Genomic DNA, 21,211 nt, shown 5'->3' with positions numbered 1-21,211 from the left:
TTTCAACTGAAGTAGACAGCCTTTAAGATAATCCCCAACGCCTCCTGCCTCCTGATGTTCAACGTCTACATGTAATCCTCTAAACTGGACCTAGTGACTGAATTCTAACAGAATATGGCAGAAGTGATGGGATACTCTTTCTGAAATTATGTTATAAAGACACTGGTCTTGCTCTCTCTCTCTCTCCACCTCCCTACTTCCCTCTCTGGGGTCACTCGTTCTAGAGTGAGCAAGCTGTCCTAGTGCATCATGATGTAAGCAGTCTTACGAGACTCACATGGTATGCTGAGGAATTGAGGCCCTCAGGTCAATGGCCCATGAGAAAGTTCAGCCTGCTAACAACCACATGAGTGAGTTTAAAAGAGATCTTTCAGCCTCAGTTGAGTCTTGAGATGACTATAGACCTGGTCAATGACCTAACTACAACCTGATGAGAAATTTAAATCAGAATCACTCAGCTAAATCCTCCTCAAATTCTTGACCCACAGAATTATGAGCTAATAAATGTTTATTGTTGTTTTAAGTTGTCAAATTTGAGGGTAATATGTTACACAGGTATAGATAATTAATATAAGGAAAATGGAGGACTAGAACATGGAACTGAGTATCCAGACACATCTAGAGCATTTATTTTCTTCAGTTCTGAGTACTGTCTTTAAGGATGTTGACAATCTGGTGTGTATCAGAGAAGGATCTAGAAACCATGTCACAAAGGGAATCCTTGAATGAACTCAGGACATTAGGGTAGAAGAAAAGGAAATTTAGGGAGGAATATAATAGCTACTTGTAGGCATTATAAGATCCTATGAAAGATTTATCAGAAACATGGAACTTAAAGAGCTATAAAAGGTTAGCTTTATAGCTAAACCTATTAATTAGGTTAATTAATTAATTAGGGACCAAGCATCCCTAATTTTGATATTTTTTCCCCCTAATTTTGAGATTTAAAATAATATAAACAGGGCAGGCAGCCTGGGTGGCTTAGCGGTTTAGCGCCACCTTCAGCCCAGGGCGTGATCCTGGAGTCCCGGGATCGAGTCCCACATCCGGCTCCCTACAGGGAGCCTGCTTCTCCCTCTGCCTGTGTCTCTGTCTCTCTCTTTCTGTCTCTCATGAATAAATAAAATCTTAAAAAAAAAAAAGAATATAAACAGACCAATATTTACTATCACAGTAAAAAAACAGAATTATAGACTCTTAAACACAAAACTTGCGTTTTAGACAATACATTTCCATTAAAGAATATCAGAATATCAAAAAATACAGAGTAGTGAATATAGCCAATAGTACTGTACTAACTTTGTATGGTAACAGCTGGTAACTACTCTTATTGTGGTGAGCATTTCATAATGTATATAGTTCTCAAATCACTCTGTTGTATACCTGAAGCTAATATAATATTGTATGTCAACTGGATTTCAATTAGAAAAAATACTAGAGGGATCCCTGGGTGGCGCAGCGGTTTGGCGCCTGCCTTTGGCCCAGGGCGCGATCCTGGAGACCCGGGATCGAATCCCACGTCGGGCTCCCGGTGCATGGAGCCTGCTTCTCCCTCTGCCTGTGTCTCTGCCTCTCTCTCTCTCTCTCTCTCTGTGACTATCATGAATAAATAAATAAAATCTTAAAAAAAAAATACTAGAATAAAATGCAGACCCAGAAACTATTGCCAAAATAGGAATAAAGCTGTGAAAACCAAGATATTTATCTTTCAAGAAACAAAAAAAGAAAGGCATACATTTTTAGATTTGGATTATTTGTAGAAATGGAAAGGGACATTACAGTGAAATATACCATATGAAGTGGAACAGAGAACATATTCTTGTCCTCTTTACATCATAATAAACAGGTTTAGTAGTTACTAGCGTAGGACACTGGGTAATCATTGTGGAACTTCTATGTATAATTTCTCTAAAGATAATTAAAAATCAGGAGATGGGTAGGCTAAGAGATAATTCCTACAATTAAAGTGCTGTAGAGATGGCACCAGCATGTGTCACCAGCACTTGAACACCCACCGTAAGCAAGGACTTAAGCAGCTCAACTAGAGCAAAGATTGTAAGTTACACTTAACAATTATATAAGAAGTGCTGTTTTAAACTACAACTCATGAATATTTTTTCATTTATCAGATCCTTGAAAATAAAAAAATACACTCTGATTCAACTGGCTTATTAGTTATAAATATCTTTCACCCATAAAATACTTTGATAAGTAGAGAAATATTACTTAGAAAGAAATTCACAAAATGTATCAACCCAGAGGCTCATACTAATGATAGAATGTGGCCTTCTCCATCTCGTTAATGGTAACTAGATTCTTCCAGGAGTTTGCTTTAGAATTATCAAGTCCTCTTTTTTTGTTATATTCCTCATCTGAAACATATCAGCTCTCTCTTCAAAATATATTCAGAATCTGACTACTTCTTACCACTTGCACTGCTATTCTCCAGGTCAAAGCCATCATCATCTTTTGTCTGAATTCTTCTAACTGGCCTTTGCACTTTGGCCTTTGCCCCACCTTCAGCCCATTCTCAATCCAGCAGTCAGAGCAACTCTAAAAATATATGCCAACCATGTTTGTCTTCAGCTCGAGACCTCCAATGGCTTTCGATTGCTCTCCTCACAATGGCCTGCAAAGCCAGCCATGATCTAGCCCTTAATTTTGTGATCTCACATACAACAATCTTCATTTATTCCACTCCTGTCACCCTGGCCTCCTTGTTTTTCCTCAAACAAGCCAGACATATTCCCATCTCAGGACTTTTGCACTTGCTCTTCTCTGCCTAATATGCCTTGTCCCAGATAGCTTCAGATCTCATGTCCTTACCACCTTAACTCTTCGCCCAGACTGCTTTCTCAGTGAGGCCTTGCTTTACCAACCGATTTAAAATCACAATTGTCATGACATACACATTCCTTGTCTACTATATTTTCCTCCACATTTCTTCTTACATTTTTCCATTCTATATAATACACCTACTTTGATCATCTTTTCCCCCATTAGACATATAAGCTCCATGAAGTCAGGGATTTATGTCTGTTTTATACACACATGCGTGTGTCAAAAGCAATTACTACAGCGCTTGGCACATAGCAGGTACTCAATGAAATTGTAATTGGTTAATTAGCAAGCCTTCACTTTTTATAGTAGAGACTTTTATACAGAAAGCACTTATGCTATTGATAACTAGAGCAAATGATTTATTTTTCATTTTATATTGACACTTGCTTTGCAATTGTAGCACATATTAGAAAAAGTAGGTATACTTAGCATTTTTCAGGTAGAAGGTGAATTGCAGTTCAATAAGTGATGAATCAGACAACCCCTGGGCATAGGTAAAAGTAGATATTTGCCTGAGGCAATGTGTTCAGAGGAAAGTTAAAATTTTCTTAACTATAGCTTATATTTAGTCAAGCTAGAAAAATAATTGTGTTTTATGACCCTTTATAAAATTGCTTTACCTCACCCCAGCAATGATTCAGGGATTACAAATAAAACAAACCAAAATCCAAAGCAGGGACATCAAAATATCACCGTTTTTAGGGCACCTGGGTGGCTCAGGAGGGACCTGCTCCTGATTTTGGCTTAGGTCATGATCCCAGAGTCCTAGGACTGAGCCCTGAGTCAGGCTCCACATTCAGTGGGGGGAGTCTGCTTGAGGCTTCTCTCTCTCCCTCTCCCGTTGCCCCTCCCATTGTTCATGCTCTCTCTTTCTCTTAAGATAAATAAATCTTCTTAAAAATCACTGTATTTTATCCACTAGTCTCAAAGTGAACAGTAAACATAATTACTTAATATTGCTCTAATTGAGGGGCGCCCAGGTGGCTCAGTCAGTTAAGCATCAGACTTGTGATTTCATCTCAGGTCATGATCTCAGAGTTGTGAGATCCAGCCCCTCAAAGAGCTCTCTCTTCCCTCCCTCTGCACCCCTCTTCACAATCCCAAGATAAAGAGCTGCATACTCCCCTTACTGAGCCAGCCAGGCATCTCTATACTTCAGTGTTCTATTTTTATTATTTTTTTAAGATTTTATTTTTAAATATACTTTACACCCAACATGGGTGTTGAATTCACAGGAGTTGCATGCTCTACTATACTTCAGTGTTTTAAAAAGTAAATAATACTTGAGATTGGTAAATTAGTGGCAACATTAGATCTTCTGATTTTTAATATACTTTTAATGAATTACCTAAGTAAAAGTAAACATATTTGATGTTTATTTAAATAGTTTTTGGAATATCTTATAGAACTATTAATTCTATATCCATAAAAGCAAATATTTTTAATTTATATATATTTTAAAGATTTTAAAAATAATTATTTATTCATGAGAATACACAGAGAGGAGAGAGAGAGAGAGGCAGAGACACAGGCAGAGGGAGAAGCAGGCTCCACACAGGGAGCCCGACGTGGGACTCGATCCCAGGTCTCCAGGATCACACCCTGGGCTGAAGGCAGTGCTAAACCGCTGAGCCACCTGGGCTGCCCTATTTTAAAGATTTTTAAAAAGATTTTATTTATTTGAGAGAAAGGGACAGTACGAGTGGGGGCGGGGGGAGCAGAGAGAGAGAGGGACAAGCAGAGTTCCCACTAAGTGTGAAGCTGGAGGCAGGGCTTGATCCCAGGACCCTGAGATCATGACCTGAGCCAAAGTCAGATGCTTAACTGACTGAGCCACCTAGGCTCCTCTAAAAATTTTTTAAAGATTTATTTACTTGAGAGAGAGAGAGTATGGCATGGAGGGTGGGGTGGTGCAAGGGGCAGAGGCAGAGAGAGAGAGAAACTTAGGCACTCCATGCTGAGCACTGAACAATGATCCCGAGATCCTGAGATCATGGCCTTCCCAGAAACCAAGAGTCAAACACTCAACTGACTGCCGCACCGGTATTCCTAATTCTTTATATTTGTAGTATAACCGAGTGTATTGCCAGTCAGGGGAAAAGAAAACTTACATAGTGCAAAAACATGTTTCATTATGCTTATTTCAGATGAAATTGCTCTTTTTAACATAGCAGCAGTATTATATCATTTGATTTCCTTTTAAGTGGATTGTTCCATGAGTGTAGGACAGATGAGGGGTTTTTGTTTTGTTTTGTTTTGTTTTTGTTTTGTCTACATGTTTTTATTTTAATCAGATAGTTGTACCAGGACAGATTAAGTTTTATAAACATTTTGAATTTAGATTAAGGTTAAGATACGAAATCAAAGTTGGTATAAAATAGAAGCATCTTTTAATAAAATGCAGCTATTTAGCCTTAATAAAATGTCTATTCAATTTTTCTGGTTTTGTAGATGTTTTATTGTGAAATATATCATTTAAATGGAACAATGTATAAGCTACATAGTTATAGTTTCAAATAATCACAATAAATCCGTGTACCTACCATCTGGATGAAGAAATGGCATTACTGGTACCACTACTCTGTGTCCTCCTCCTCATAACATCTTCTTTCTCTCCAGAGGCAAATATTATTTTGATTTTGTGTTCACTATTCATTTGCTTTGTCCACCATCTGTGTATCTATATCCCCAAAGAAAATATTATTTAGTTTTGAAATCTAGAGTAGCAGTCACAAACCTGTTTGCATAAGGAAAAGGCAATATTATCATCATTTGTTGAAGGCTATCAGGAGAAAATATACTGCAATGGAGTCTCTGGGTCATAGTTTCAGCTCCTCTGAGAGTTTACAAGATATATCCTTTTTCTTCAGGGACTCCTGGGAAACAGAGAGCTTATTAGAATCCACCTATCTGACATGAATGTAGTGTGGAGCAGACACTGGTCACGCAGCTGAAGCTTGATCAGAGAGCACTGCTCTGTAGTTTCTACTTTTTTTTTTTTTTTTTTTTAGATTTTAAAAAATGTATTCATGAGAGACAGAGAGAGAGAGGCAGAGACATAGGCAGAGGGAGAAGCGGACACATGACCCGAGCAGAAAGCATATGCTCAACCACTGAGCCACCCAGGCACCATAGATTCTACTTTTAACTCTTATGGGCCTTGCCTCCAGGGTTTAGCACTAAGTCAAGCCCAAATCCTTCTGAGGTGAAATGATGGTCAGATGAAGAGGAGAGCAGAAATTTCAACACTTGATCAAGGCGAGCCAAACACAGTAGAGAACATGGTCAGGCTCGCCGAGGTACTCTATCATCAAACTAAAAGAGGGTGTAATAGCAGAGGATTTTGATGATAACAGTGCTGATTATGTCTGATTATTTTGTCATACTTCCCCACCTGACCCCCCCATATGGGGCACAGTTGTCATCTGGGATTCCCTCTCCCTTATGTTGGCTGTCTTACTCTATTTCGTGTTGTCCTCTTTTTTTATTTATTCTCCCATATTGATGAAGCACATCCTCTAATAGCTTCTTAAGAAAAGATACATGAGAAATAAATGGAGACCTTGAATGTCAGAAAATATTTTTGTTCAGTCCTCATTCTTGATTGGTAGTTTCTGAGGACAGGATTCTAGGTTGGAGATTATTTTGTTTAGGATTTTGAATGTATTTCTCTGGCTTTTTTTTTTTTTTTATTTCTCTGGCTCTTGAAAGCCTATCATCTTGTTTCCAGTGCTGCTGTGAAGTCCAAAACTGTGATGTTTCTTTATCCTTTATGTGTAACCTGTTTACTTTTGCTCCTAAAAGCTAGAGGAATCATTTCTATGCCCAGGTGTCCTGAAATTTCACAATGGGTGACTTGTTATGAATCTGTCTTCATTTGTCTTCCTTGGCACTTGGTGTTTTTTTTTTTTTAATTTTTATTTATTTATGATATTCACAGAGAGAGAGAGCAAGAGAGAGAGGCAGAGACATAGGCAGAGGGAGAAGCAGGCTCCATGCACCGGGACCCCGATGTGGGATTCGATCCCGGGTCTCCAGGATCGTGCCCTGAGCCAAAGGCAGGCGCCAAACCACTGCGCCACCCAGGGATTCCCTGGGTTTTTAAATCTGAAAAACAAAACCTTAAACTCTGGTCATTCTTCTTGAATTATTTTGATCATTTTCTTTGTTCTACTTTTTCTTTTTCTTCAGTTTTCTCATCTTTTTTTCTCCTATTTCCCATCTGTGTTTTTTCTCCTCCACTCTCAGAAGTGCTTTCCTCAACTTTATCTTTTAACCCATCTTTTAGGGTTGTTGTATTCTTGGTTTTCTGGTTTTTTTCCTATCAAATTTTTAATTCCCAATGACTCATTTTTGTTCTCAGAGAATTCCTGTTCTTGTTTCATGGATGCTGTATCTTTTTTTTTTAAATAATTCTAAGAATATTAATGACTTTTTTCCTTTAAAGTTTGCTTCTCCCTGATTGCTTTTTACTTTTTATTTTTTTAAGATTTTATTTATTTATTTTAGAGAGAGCAAGCAAGAGAAAGCACAAGCAGTGGGGAGGGACAGAATTAGAGGTAGAAGCAGACTCCCTCCTGAGTGTGAAGCCTGATGTGGGGCTCAGTCCCAGGACCCTAAAACATGACTTGGTCTGAAGGCAGATGGTTAACTGACTGAGCCATATAGGCACTGCTTTCTTTTCTTTTTCTCTTTCTTTCTTTCTTTCTTTCTTTCTTTCTTTCTTTCTTTCTTTCTTTCTTTCTTTCTTTCCTTTTTCCTTTTTTCTTTTTTTTAAAGATTTTATTTATTTATTTATTTGAGAGAGAGGGAGTGGGGGAAGGGAAGAGGGGAAGGGAGAGAGAATCTGGAGCAGACTCTGTACTGAGTGCAGAGCCCAACTCAGGGCTTGGTCCCACAACCCATGAGATCATCACTTGAGCTGAAATCGAGAGTCGGAGGTTCAGCCAACTGAGCCCCCCAGGTGCCCCCTTTTTTTTCTGTTTGTATTTGTACACCATACCTTTCATATTAGGAAAATCCCTCAATGACTGGTAATCCTTGACTGCATGACCCCATGATTGAGCATGAGGGACTAAATAACTCATTGGATATGCTAAATATGGGGGTAATGACTACACTTGACTATAGGGTGACTTAGGTGGGCAACTTGAAACCTTGGGTTAGATTCACCAGGAAAGTGATGTCCAACCTCCTGCAAGGGAGGTAAGGGGCTGGTTGCTAGCATTCTAGACACTAAGTAATGGAGGGGGTGGGGTTGTTCTCTGCAACAAGCAATTAGTATGCATATTTGGTAAGTCCATCCATTGGGGTACCTATCCCTTCCAACTTCACCAGGCTCTTTCATAGTCTGGAGATATTAAGTTTTACTTTTTTCAGAAAATAAATGGCTCATCTATCCCTTCATATCAGGCTTGAAAAAGAACAATCATTCCCCAGTTGAAAAGGGGAGATCAAACTGCTTTTACTCTTGTCTTCCTCCTAATTGCAAGTCCCAGAAGATCCTGTTGCCACCATGTTCCATGTCTTTTGAAGATCCTGAAAAATAAGTTGAGTAGGTTTTCAGTTTCCTTACTGATGTCTTGGGAGTCAGGTTGCTTGGATCTAAGTCAGTTACAATTGGCCTCTTGTTTTCAGCTTCCAAAATTTTGATAATTTTCCCTGTATTTCCTTAGTTTTGGTGCTATTTGGGAAGGAGACTGAAAAGGATGTCTCTGTTTGACCTGCCATCCTAACTCAGAAATTTAGAAAATGTTTTCTTCCTTTTTTTTAAAGTTTATTTATTTATTTTTTAATAATCTCTACACTCGTCATGAGGCTCAAACTCATGACCCCAAGATCAAGAGTTGCATGCTCCTCCAACTGAGCCAGCAGGTGCCCCAGGAAATATTTTCTTAATTCACTTAATCTCATTTAGTTATAAGATTATAGTATATTTATTTATTTGAGAGAAAGAGAGAGGAATGTGCAAGTGGCTGGGAGGTGAGGTGGGTGGGGAGGAGGGACAGAGGGAGAGAGAGAATTTTTTTTTTTTTGAGAGAGAGAATCTTAAGCAGGCTCCATGCACAGTGTGGAGCCCCATGTGGGGCTCAATCTCATGACCCTGAGATCATGACTTGAGCCGAAGCCAAGAGTTGGACTTTTAATTGACTAAGTCATCCAAGTGTCCCTATAGTATATTTTATTTTGTTATTATTTATTGTTTTAAAAAATATTTTATTTATTTATATGAGAGAGAGAGAGAGCAAGAGCATGAGCAGGGTGAGGGGCAGAGGGAGAAGCAGACTCCCCACTGAGCAGGGAGCCTGATGCAGGGCTGGATCCCAGGACCCTGGGATCATGACCTGAGCTGAAGGCAGATGCTTAACTGACTGAGCTACCCAGGTGGCACCCTATTTTAGATTTGAACTAAATCTTTGCCTCTTTTGTGCTATATGTGAGAAATCTAGGGATTTGTCTTTTAGAATCATCACTTAGCAAGACATGTGTGAGGTTTGACTGATACTGTTCACTAAATTTCTTTACCTCTTTCCCAATTCAAATTCACCACTGGGATCAGAACTAGCTGTAAAGAAAGATGGCGAAGCATTAATTTCTGGCTTTCCTGGATCCCTACTCTTTTTCTCCATAAAAACCTACTGTTATATGTATCACTTCTTTGCGTCCATGGTGTCCTCCAGATGACATGAGCAATAGTGAATTCACAGATAAAATAAATGAACAGAGTGACTTATAGTTGAAATGTTTGCGTGCAGATGAATGGATAAAGAAGATGTGGTCTATGTATACAATGGAATATTACTCAGTCATTAGAAACAACAAATATCCACCATTTGCTTCAACATGGAGGGACCTGGAGGGTATTGTGCTGAGTGAAATAAGTTAATCGGAAAAGAAAAACATTATATGATCTCATTTGTTTGGGGAATATCAAAATTAGTGAAAGGGAATAGAGGGAAAGGAGAGAAAATGAGTGAAAATATCAGTGAGGGTGACAAAACATGAGAGACTCCTAACTCTGGGAAATGAACAAGGGGTAGTGGAAGGGGAAGTGGGCGGGGGTGGGGTGACTGGGTGGTGGGCACTGAGGGGGGCACTTGGCAGGATGAGCATTGGGTGTTATGCTATACGTTGGCAAATTGAACTCCAATACAAAAAAATGTTTCTGTGCTAAGAAAACCATTAGTGACTAATGCCATTGTTGACTTTTTAGGTGTGGTAGAGCACTGATGGGAGACCATTTTGATCCGGGTGTATCACGCCAGTTATTGTAGGCTTGGGATGTGTTCAGACTTGAAACAGTCCTATTTGTCAATGCATCTCTAGATTTCACAAGGAAGAACTGAAATTATTTTTCCCTTACTTTATCCTTAGCTCTGTATAAATTACTTTAAAAAACATTAACAATATAAAGAAACAGTACCAAATACTTTTGTCATCCCTTTACCAATGAAAATTCATTATTTTTTAAGTAGTGAAAGTCATTAATTTTACAAGGCTGGGGCTTCTGTGATATGTGAGAAATAGTAACTGAAATGCTTATTAAGCTGTGCGTTAAAGGCAAAGACAAATGCCTCTGCAAGGTGGCTTCTAAATATACATGGGGCACCTAGTTATTAGTGACTTATCTGAGCAAGTTCAGTTCCAATGGAGCTAATGAGAGACAAGAGCAAGGAGCCGTCAAGCAGAAATTTGTATATTTCACATTTGGATTTTGTCTATTTCTGGATCAGTCAGGAAGGGAAGCATTTTGAGATAAAACCCTATGTCTAGCTAATACATTCTAGATGCAGAAAAAAGATGTACCCTTCTTTCTTTGACCTAGTACTACCATAAAATTTCAACCCTCTCAAAAACAAATCTTAAGCCTAAGTGAATGCTTCAGTTTAACATAATAAAAGTTTTCATTAAGACTTTCTCCTGATTATATTTATTTTTGCCTTGATTTTTTTTCATTCTGTAGGATAAAGTGTCAGTCTGAAAAAACTAAGAAATTATATATTATTTTTACTTTATTTGTATCTAAGGAAAAATATGAGTATAAAAACACACTTAACCTGTGTGTGCTCATTGTATGTGTACTGATGATCCATATCCAAAACAAAACATAGATATCTCTCTTCATATTTTAAAAGTAAAAATTTCCTGTAGTAATAAAGGAGACTGATATTCAAGTTATTCCAAGGAATAGAAAAGTTAAAAGCTAGAGTTATTAGTTATCTATAAAATTGGTTTTATTTATACTTTTGCACAAAATTCTGCTATTCAAAGGGATTTATAGCTTATCTCAATAAAAGAAAATGTGTCAGATGTCAAACACAGATTATTAAAGTAAAGTTAGACAAGCAATCAATTAATAAATACTTCTAGTTTTTATGAACCAGGAAGTTTTCTGCAAGCTCAGAATGATATAGGATCAAAATAAAAGTCAGGATCTCCAGGAAATTTCAGTGAGGGAAGGCAAAATTCTTAGGATTCTTTCTCTTATTAATCAGTAGACCATTTACTGAGTACCTACTAATATAAGGCTCAGTATGTGCCCTGGGGGTGTCCAGATTCAAGATATAGTCCTTGCCTTTAGGTTGCTCACTTCCTTCTGGTTGAGTTAGAAACAAAATAGTAGTCTAAAGAGTTGTAACTATTCTGTTCCACTGATCTATGTGTCTGTTTTTGTGCCAGTACCACACTGTCTTGATGACCACAGCTTTGTAGTACAACCTGAAATCTGGCATTGTGATGCCCCCAGATATGGTTTTCTTTTTTAAAATTCCCCTGGCTATTCGGGGTCTTTTCTGATTCCACACAAATCTTAAAATAATTTGTTCTAACTCTCTGAACAGAATAGAGAATCCAGAAGTGGACCCTGAACTTTATGGGCAACTAATATTCGATAAAGGAGGAAAGACTATCCATTGGAAGAAAGACAGTCTCTTCAATAAATGGTGCTGGGAAAATTGGGCATCCACATGCAGAAGAATGAAACTAGACCACTCTCTTTCACCATACACAAAGATAAACTCAAAATGGATGAAAGATCTAAATGTGAGACAAGATTCCATCAAAATCCTAGAGAAGAACACAGGCAACACCCTTTTTGAACTCGGCCATAGTAACTTCTTGCAAGATACATCCACGAAGGTAAAGAAACAAAAGCAAAAATGAACTATTGGGACTTCATCAAGATAAGAAGCTTTTGCACAGCAAAGGATACAGTCAACAAAACTCAAAGACAACCTACAGAATGGGAGAAGATATTTGCAAATGACATATCAGATAAAGGGCTAGTTTCCAAGATCTATAAAGAACTTATTAAACTCAACACCAAAGAAACAAACAATCCAATCATGAAATGGGCAAAAGACATGAACAGAAATCTCACAGAGGAAGACATAGACATGGCCAACATGCACATGAGAAAATGCTCTGCATCACTTGCCATCAGGGAAATACAAATCAAAACCACAATGAGATACCACCTCACACCAGTGAGAATGGGGAAAATTAACAAGGCAGGAAACCACAAATGTTGGAGAGGATGTGGAGAAAAGGGAACCCTCATACACTGTTGGTGGGAATGTGAACTGGTGCAGCCACTCTGGAAAACTGTGTGGAGGTTCCTCAAACAGTTAAAAATATACCTGCCCTACGACCCAGCAATTGCACTGCTGGGGATTTACCCCAAAGATACAGATGCAGTGAAACGCCGGGACACCTGCACCCCGATGTTTATAGCAGCAATGGCCACGATAGCCAAACTGTGGAAGGAACCTCGGTGTCCAACGAAAGATGAATGGATAAAGAAGATGTGGTTTATGTATACAATGGAATATTACTCAGCTATTAGAAATGACAAATACCCACCATTTGCTTCAACGTGGATGGAACTGGAGGGTATTATGCTGAGTGAAGTAAGCCAGTCGGAGAAGGACAAACATTATATGTTCTCATTCATTTGGGGAATATAAATAATAGTGAAAGGGAATATAAGGGAAGGGGGAAGAAATGTGTGGGAAATACCAGAAAGGGAGACAGAACGTAAAGACTGCTAACTCTGGAAAACGAACTAGGGGTGTTGGAAGGGGAGGAGGGCGGGGGGTGGGAGTGAATGGGTGACGGGCACTGGGGGTTATTCTGTATGTTAGTAAATTGAACACCAATAAAAAAAAATAAATAAATAAATAAATAAATAAAGAGTTGTAACTGACAACCTTTGAAAATCTCCAGATTCACTAATTCTCTCTAATTTGTGGTTTCATCACATTATTCATCTGTGAAATGGGGATAATATGACTTCATTTATAGGTTTCTTGTGTGCATTAAATAACATCATGTAGCAATGTGGACCCCGGGCAGACAGGCTCCTGACTGGCTCAGTGACTCCGTGTCAGCAGCAGCAATCCTATTTCATGCCTCACTAGACTGACAAATAACTACATGTCCTAGAGTTTCAGGGCCACTTGTGATATTTAAAACCTCAAACGTTAAATTGTGGGATGCCAGGTCATTGTGGTAAATACTATGTTTGGAGTAAAAACAGGTTGTCATGAGGGTATTACATAAAGGACACCTGAGTGGAAAGGAGGGTTGGTGCAGGGAATCCTGAGGTGAGGTCTGAAGGAGTTAGTCTGATGATAAAGGAGCTGGTATTTAAAGCAGAAGAGATTGAGTAGATGGAGGCCAGAGAAGGAAGCCTGGGGTTTTAGAGGAGTCACAGGTTATTTCAGTCTAGCGAGAGCCTGAGCAGGGATTTTAAGCCTTGTTTGTGCCATGGCCCACTTTGCTTATCTGGTAAAGCCAGTGGACCCTTCTCAGAGTAAAGTTTTTAAATGTATGAAGTTGGAAACTATTATATTTCAGTGCAGTTATCCAATATTTAAAATATAAATGCAACACATGTATTTTCTTTCTTTCTTCTTTCTTTCTTTCTTTCTTTTTCTTTCTTTCTTTCTTTCTTTCTTTCTTTCTTTCTTTCTTTCTTTCTTCTTTTCTTTCTTTCTTTCTTTCTTTCTTTCTTTCTTTCTTTCTTTCTTCTTTCTTTCTTTCTTTCTTTCTTTCCTTTCTTTCTTCTCTCTTTCTTGAGAGAGAGAGGATGGGAAGAGGCAGAGGGAGAATTTTAAGCAGGCTTCATGCCCAGCTCCAAGTCCAATAATTCAGGGCTTAATACCACACCCCAGAGTTTATGACCTGAGCTGAAAGCAAGATCTGATGCTTAACTGACTGAGCCACCTGGTGCCTTGCAATCCACATATTTCATTAATCCATTAATAATAAGAAGGTCCAGCACTGGGTATAATAACTACTAGAATTTCAGAGTAGCAATGAGAATAAGGTGTTTTGAGATATCTGCAACAACTGGAATGTGTTATGAAAATATCTGATTTTGGGGTGCCTAGGTGGCTCAGTTGGTTGTGAGTCCCACTCTTGATTTCTGATCAGTTCATATTCCCAGGGTCATGGAATCAAGCCCCTTGTTGGGTTCTGCACTCAGTGGTGAGTCTACATCTTTCTTTCTCTCTCCCTCTCCCTCTGTCCCTCCGCTGACTCTTGTGTGCTCTCTCTAAATAAATAAATAAATTCTTTTTAAAAAGAAAATAAAATATCTGATTTCTATTGGTCATAAAATCACATTTTTTTAAGGTTTATTTATTTATTTGAGAGAGAGCACAAAAGAGCAGTGGGGAGGGGCAGAGGGAGAGGGAGAGAGGGTCTCAAGGAGATTCTGCAATGAGGACGGAGCCTGATGTGGGGATCAAGCTCATGACTTTGAGATTATGATCTGAGCTGAAACCAAGAGTCCAATACTTTAGCCAGCTGCTCCACCCAGGCATCCCACAGATGTTGTGAATAGTACTGTGGTTTAGTGCTTACATTCGTAACTAGAGGAATTCCTAAATTTCAGTGAGGGATCACTAAAGATAAGGATTTTTTTTTTGGAGTTACTCAGTTTCCCTGGGTATCTTCCAACTGTATGTAATATGTACATTTTAATACACTTCTGTTTGTTTTCCTTTGTTTAAAAAATTTTTTTTAATCATTCAAGTTCAATTTACGATAGGCTTGGGATGCCTGGGTGGCTCAGCGGTTAAGCATCTGCCTTCAGCTCAGGGCATGATCCCGGGGTCCTGGGATCGAGTCCCACATCAGGCTCCCTGCGAGGAGCCTGCTTCTCTCTCTGACAATGTCTCTGCCTCTCTCTGGTGTCTCTCATGAGTAAATAAATAACCTGTAAAAAAATTTACAATAGGCTCCAATTTATGAACCCCTATTTTTTGGGCTGTTTAGCTTCCAGACAAAGTACCTTTCCTTTAGTCAGATCTTGTTCCTAATCCAGCCTATGGTTTGGGAATCCATAAATGTGACCAAGCCATTTCCCTCCTTAAAACTCTTCCTGGGTTCTCCTTGCCTTTAGGATTATGTCTAAATTCTCTGTCGGGACTCACAAATCCCTCCAGGATAGGTTTCTCTCCACTTCCTTACTCTTGATCTCTTTCTTAGCCAAACATAATTTGTCAAACACAATTTTCTCTTGCCTTCCCACTTATGATTTTTTTCTGATAGGAATTGTCTTCCTTGACTCTGCCCCTTCTCTGCTTGCTAAACTCCTTAGTCTTAGTCATTACCTCCTGCAGAAATCTGATTTATCCTCTCTATGGTTCCTGGTCTCAAAGGGTTTACATCACTCTGGGCAAGGCAGATAATTAATCATGTAATTATAACACAATGTGAGAACTGCTTTGTTTACTCTTCTACCTCTAGGGCTTACAAAGTGCCTGGACCGGTACCTGCTAAGTTCCTAAGTGTTACACGACTCCAGAGGGTGCCATTCACACTATATTCTAAATGAATTGTTCCCACCTGGAGTTGTTTCACTCTCAGCCCTGGCCTGATAGTATTTTATTGATGAATAAACAAATGAACAAATGAGTGGCCTTCCCTGGGCAAGGAAGAATGCTGCAGAGACTGAAATTTGAGCGGGAATCATTCTTGGATTATGTGTATTCAGTTTTTAAAATTAGCTATCTTAAATTTTTTCCCATTATTTTAATAGTCTAGAAGAGATGAACATTTCAAGGTCTTAAAAGAGCCACTTGCTCTAATTATAAAAGTATTACAAGTTCATTTGTAGGAAACTTGAAAAATGTGGCAAAAAGACAAAAATAAAATTAGGGGCACCTGGGAGGTTCAGTTGGTTAAGTATCTGACTCTTGATTTTAGCTCAGGTAATGATCTCAGGGTGGTGGGATTGGCCTGTGTTGGGCTCCTCACTCAGCATGGAGTGCTCTTCACATTCTCTCTCTCTCCTTCTGCCCCAACCCCCCTCCTCTCTTTTTCTCTCTCTGTAAAATAAATAAATCTCCAAGAATAAAATTAAAGTTATCCACAAACAACCCCATGACTGGATGTAACTAACAGGGTGTTTTATATCAATGGTATTTGGAGGTGCCTGCATGGCTCAGTCGGTTAAGCACCTGACTCTTGATTTTTGGCTCAGGTCATGATCTCAGGGTGGTGAGATTAAGCCCCACATTAGGCTCCAGGGTTAAGATACTCTCTCTCCCTCTGCCCCTCCCATTCATGTTTTCTCTCTCTCTCTCTCTCTCTCTCTCTCTTTCTCTCTGGAATAAATAAATAAATCTTTTAAAAAATGGTATTAGAAATTGATGATAAGGCATATTGAATATATATATTTCAGCACTGTTTTCTTGATTCCAAAAAGTTAAATTGTGTAAAAGATACAGAATATGCAGTTATAAATGAGATGTGTGTGTCTGTGTAGAGGGGAGATTTTTAATTATTTATTTCATTTAGCAAATATTTTCTGAACGTAAAACATGAGCAAGGTACTGGATTTGACACTCTGCAGAATATAAAGATAAATTTGACACCACTTCCATGACTCAGGCACTTATAGATTATTGGGGAGATCAGACATGTTTAGAACCTTAATACAAGCCATTGAGGATATGTGACTTAAGAAAGTTGCAGTTTGCCAGAGTGAACTTTCTAAGGGTAAATTAGGTCATGTCATGTTTCTGCTTAAAACCTTTAATGGGGGATCCCTGGGTGGCGTAGTGGTTTAGCGCCTGCCTTTGGCCCAGGGCACGATCCTGGAGACCCGGGATCGAATCCCACGTCGGGCTCCCAGTGCATGGAGCCTGCTTCTCCCTCTGCCTATGTCTCTCTCTCTCTCTCTCTGTGACTATCATAAAAAAAATCTTTAATGGATTCTCAAATTTATTTTTATTTTAATTAAATAAATTGTTTATGGGGATATAATTCACATGCCATAAATTCACTTTTTATTTCTCTTTGAATTTTGTATTTAAATTCTAGTTAGTTAACATACAGTGCAATATGGATTTCAGGAAAGGAATTCAGTGATTCATACAACACCTACTGCTCATCACAAGTACCCTCCTTAATACCCATCATCCATCTCCCCATCCCCCACCCATCTCCCTCCATCGGCCCTCTGCATGTTCTCTATCTTTAAGAGTCTCTTATGATTTGTTTCCCTCTCTTTTCCCCCCCTTCCTGTGTGTTCATCTATTTTGTTCTTAAATTCTTAAATTCCCCATGAGTGAAATCATATGGTGTTTGTCTTTCTTTGACTTATTTCGCTTAGCGTAGTACATGCTAACTCCATCCATGTTGTTGTAAATGGCAAGATTTCATTTTTTTAAGGATTTTGTTTATTAATTTGGTAGAGAGGGAGAGAGTGCCACACACAAGCAAGGAGAACAGCAGAGGGAGGGAGAAGCAGGCTCCCCACTGAGCAGGGAACCTGATGCAAGGGCTTAATCCCAGGACCCAGGATCATGACCTGAGCCAAAGGCAGATGGTTAATTGACTGAGCCACCCAGGTACCCCAAGATTTCATTGCTTTTGTTGGCTGAGTAATATTCCATTGTATATATGTACCACATCTTCTTTATCCATTCATTGGTCAATGGCCATCTAGGCTCTTTCCATAGTTTGGCTTTTGTTGATAATCTGCTATAAACATTAGAGTGCATGTACTCCTTCAAATCTGTATTTTTATTTATATATTTATTTATTTAATTTTTTTTTATTTTTTAAAGATGTTATTTATTTATTCATGGGACATACACAAAGAAGCAGAGACAGAGGCAGAGGGAGAAGCAGGCCCCCTTTCAGGGAACCTGATGTGGCACTTGATCCCAGGACCCTGAGATCACCACTTGAGCTGAAGGCAGATGCTCAGCCACTGAGCCGCCCAGGTGCCCCTTCAAATCTATATATATATATTTTTAAATTTTTATTTATTTATGATAGTCACACACACACACACACACACACACACACAGAGAGAGACAGAGACATAGGCAGAGGGAGAAGCAGGGTCCATGCACCGGGAGCCCGACGTGGGATTCGATCCCGGGTCTCCAGGATCGTGCCCTGGGCCAAAGGCAGGCGCCAAACCGCTGCGCCACCCAGGGATCCCTCAAATCTATATTTTTGTATCCTTTGGGTACATACCTAGTAGTACAATTGCTGGATCATAGGGTAGTTCTATGTTTTTTAAAGATGTATTTATGTATTTGAAAGAAAGGGGGGGGTGAGGATGGACAGAGAAAGAAGGAGAGGGGAAGCAGACTCCCTGATGACCGAGGAGCCCACCTGGGCCTCCATTTCTAGACTGGGAGATCATAACCTGAGCCAAAACCAAGAGTTGGATGCTCAACTGACTGAGCCACCCAGACATCCCAGGATAGTTCTATTTTTAACTTTTTGAGGAACTTCCATACTGTTTCATAGTGGCTGCACCAGTTTGCATTTCCACCAACACTGCAAGAGGGTTCCTTTTTCTCCTTATCCTTTTTTTTTTTTTTAAAGATTTTATTTATTTATTCATGAGAGGCACAGAGAGAGAGAAGCAGAGACACAGGCAGAGGGAGAAGCAGGCTCCATGCAAGGAGCCTGATGTGGGACCTGATCCCAGGACTCCAGGATCACTCCCTGGGCCGAAGGCAGGCGCTAAACCGCTGAGCCACCCAGGGATCCCCTTTCTCCTTATCCTTGCCAATACCTGTTGTTTTCTTATGTTGTTAGTTTTAGCCATTCTGATAGGTGTGAAGTAGTATCTCATCGTGGCTTTGATTTGTATTTCCCTGATGATGAATAATGTTGAGCATCTTTTCATGTGTTTGTTAGCCATCTGGATGTCTTCTTTGGAAAAATGTCTATTCATATCTTCTGCCTATTTCTTAACTGGGTTATTTGTATTTTGGGTATTGAGTTTGACAAATTCTTTATAGATTTTGGTAACAAACCTTTTATCAGATATGTCATTTGCAAATATTTTCTACCATTCCATAGACTGCCTTTGAGTTTTGTTGTTTCCTTTGCTGTGCAGAAGATATTTATCTTGATGAAGTCCCAATAGTTCATTTTTGCTTTTGTTTTCCTTGCCTCTGGTAATGTGCCTAGTAAGAAGTTGCTCTGGCAGAGGTCAAAGAGATTGCTTCATGTGTTCTACTCTAGGATTTTGATGATTTCCTGTTTCACATTTAACTCTTTCATCCATTTTGGATTTCTTTTTGTGTATGGTGTAAAAAAAGTGGTCCAGTTTCATTCTTCTGCATGTTGCTGTCTAGTTTTCCCAACACTTTTTTTGAAGGGACCATCTTTCTTCCATTGGATATTCTTTCCAGCTTTGTCGATTAGTTGACCATAAGGTTGTAAATTCACTTTTTATTTTATTTATTTATTTTTTAAGTAGGCTCCATGCCCAATGTGGAACCCAACACAGGGCTAGAACTCACAACCCTGAGTTAAAGAATCAGATGCTTGACTGACTGAGCCACCCAGGTGCCCCACAAATTCACTTTTTAAAGAGTATTACTGGGCAGCCCAGGTGGCTCAGCGGTTTAGCGCCACCTTCAGCCCGGGGCCTGATTCTGGAGACCTGGGATCAAGTCCCATGTCAGGCTCCCTGCATGGAGCCTGCTTCTCCCTCTGCTTATGCCTCTGCCTCTCTCTCTCTCTCTCTCTCTCTGTCTCTCGTGAATAAATAAATAAAATCTTTTAAAAAAGTTTAAAAAGTATTATCTGCAAAGTTATGCAAACATCTTTCATTGGATTTTATTTTTTTATTATGGTTTTATTATTTTTTAAGTTGTTATAAATTCCAGTTAGTTAACTTACAGTGTAATATTCAGTGTACGAAATAGTGATTCCATACTTCCATATACCACTGTGTGCTCATCACAGCAAGTGCACTCTTTAATCCCCATCATCTATTTCACCTATACCCCTACTTATCTCCCCTCTGGTAATCATCAGTTTGTTCTTTCTCGCTGGGTTTTAAATAGAATCTAAACTTTTGACACTGGCCTATAGCTTTGTATAATCTGGCTCCTGTCTATACATCTCCAATTATTTAATGACACATTTGCCTTTGCAATTGTTATTTCCTTACCCTAAAATCCTGGAATGCTTTTTCTACTTGCATTTAATATGGCTGGCTCATTTTGAAGGTCTCAGCTGAAATGATATTTCTACAGAGAAATTTTTCCTGGACATTGAATCCAAAATAGCCCTCCAGACACCTGGGTGGCCCAGTGGTTGATCTGCTTTTGGCTCAGGTCGTGATCCAGGATCCTGGGATTGAGTCCTGCATCAGGGACCCTGCAGGGAGCCTGCTTCTCCCTCTGCCAGTGTCTCTGCCTCTCTTCTCTGTGTCTCTCATGAATAAATACATAAAATCTTAAAAAAACAAAAAACAAACAAAATAGCCCTCCCATCCATCTAGCTGCTTTCTGTCATATCATCATACTTATTTTCTTCACTAAATTTACAATCTCTCAACAGTTTTCATTTTACACATTTAATAGTGTTATATTGCCTGGCTTTCCCACTAGGATATAAATTTCATAGGAATCACTTGGTTAAGGCAGAGTCTATCAGATTGCTTCATTGTAAAAATACCCTTCTCCCTTGATAGTTAATTTGATATTTCAAGAATATTAGAATATTCAGTTCTTCAAAAATCTTTCACCCTTTAATTTTTAGCATCCTTTGATAATTATTTTACAGTGGTAGTTGCAAAATAATGATCTTTCTAAGGATAATAATCTTTTCTGACCTCTTCACAGCTGTATCCTCAGAGCTGGCACAATGCTCAGAATAAGGTAGGCACTGAGTAAGCATTGGTGAATAAGTGAATATGGTGAATTGGTGAATATGATAAATCAATTACAAATCTTGTCAAAATGGCAGCAACAAGGTACATTATGTTGGGTTAAGGCTAGAAATTCAAAGTGCTTCTGAATGAACTGTCTGTCTGTCCACTGGATCAGGGGTCAGCAGACTATGGCTTACAGGCCAAATCTGGTCTGCAACCTGT

At 39.0% G+C, this 21,211-nt stretch overlaps 1 long non-coding RNA gene across 3 annotated transcripts in view; it reads left to right on the top strand.

Annotated features, from left to right (window-relative positions):
• LOC102151307 overlaps nucleotides 1–21,211 on the top strand; it is a 55,972-nt gene that overhangs the window by 32,153 nt on the left and 2,608 nt on the right. For all 3 annotated transcript variants that reach the window (XR_005370870.1, XR_005370868.1, XR_005370869.1), the window contains one exon: nucleotides 20,961–20,996. This is a non-coding gene — a long non-coding RNA (uncharacterized LOC102151307). The remainder of the gene's footprint in view (nucleotides 1–20,960; nucleotides 20,997–21,211) is intronic.

This window comes from Canis lupus, chromosome 15 (assembly GCF_011100685.1).
Source record: "Canis lupus familiaris isolate Mischka breed German Shepherd chromosome 15, alternate assembly UU_Cfam_GSD_1.0, whole genome shotgun sequence".
NCBI classification, from domain to species: Eukaryota; Metazoa; Chordata; class Mammalia; order Carnivora; family Canidae; genus Canis; species Canis lupus.
This window is presented reverse-complemented; position numbering and strand designations above follow the sequence as displayed.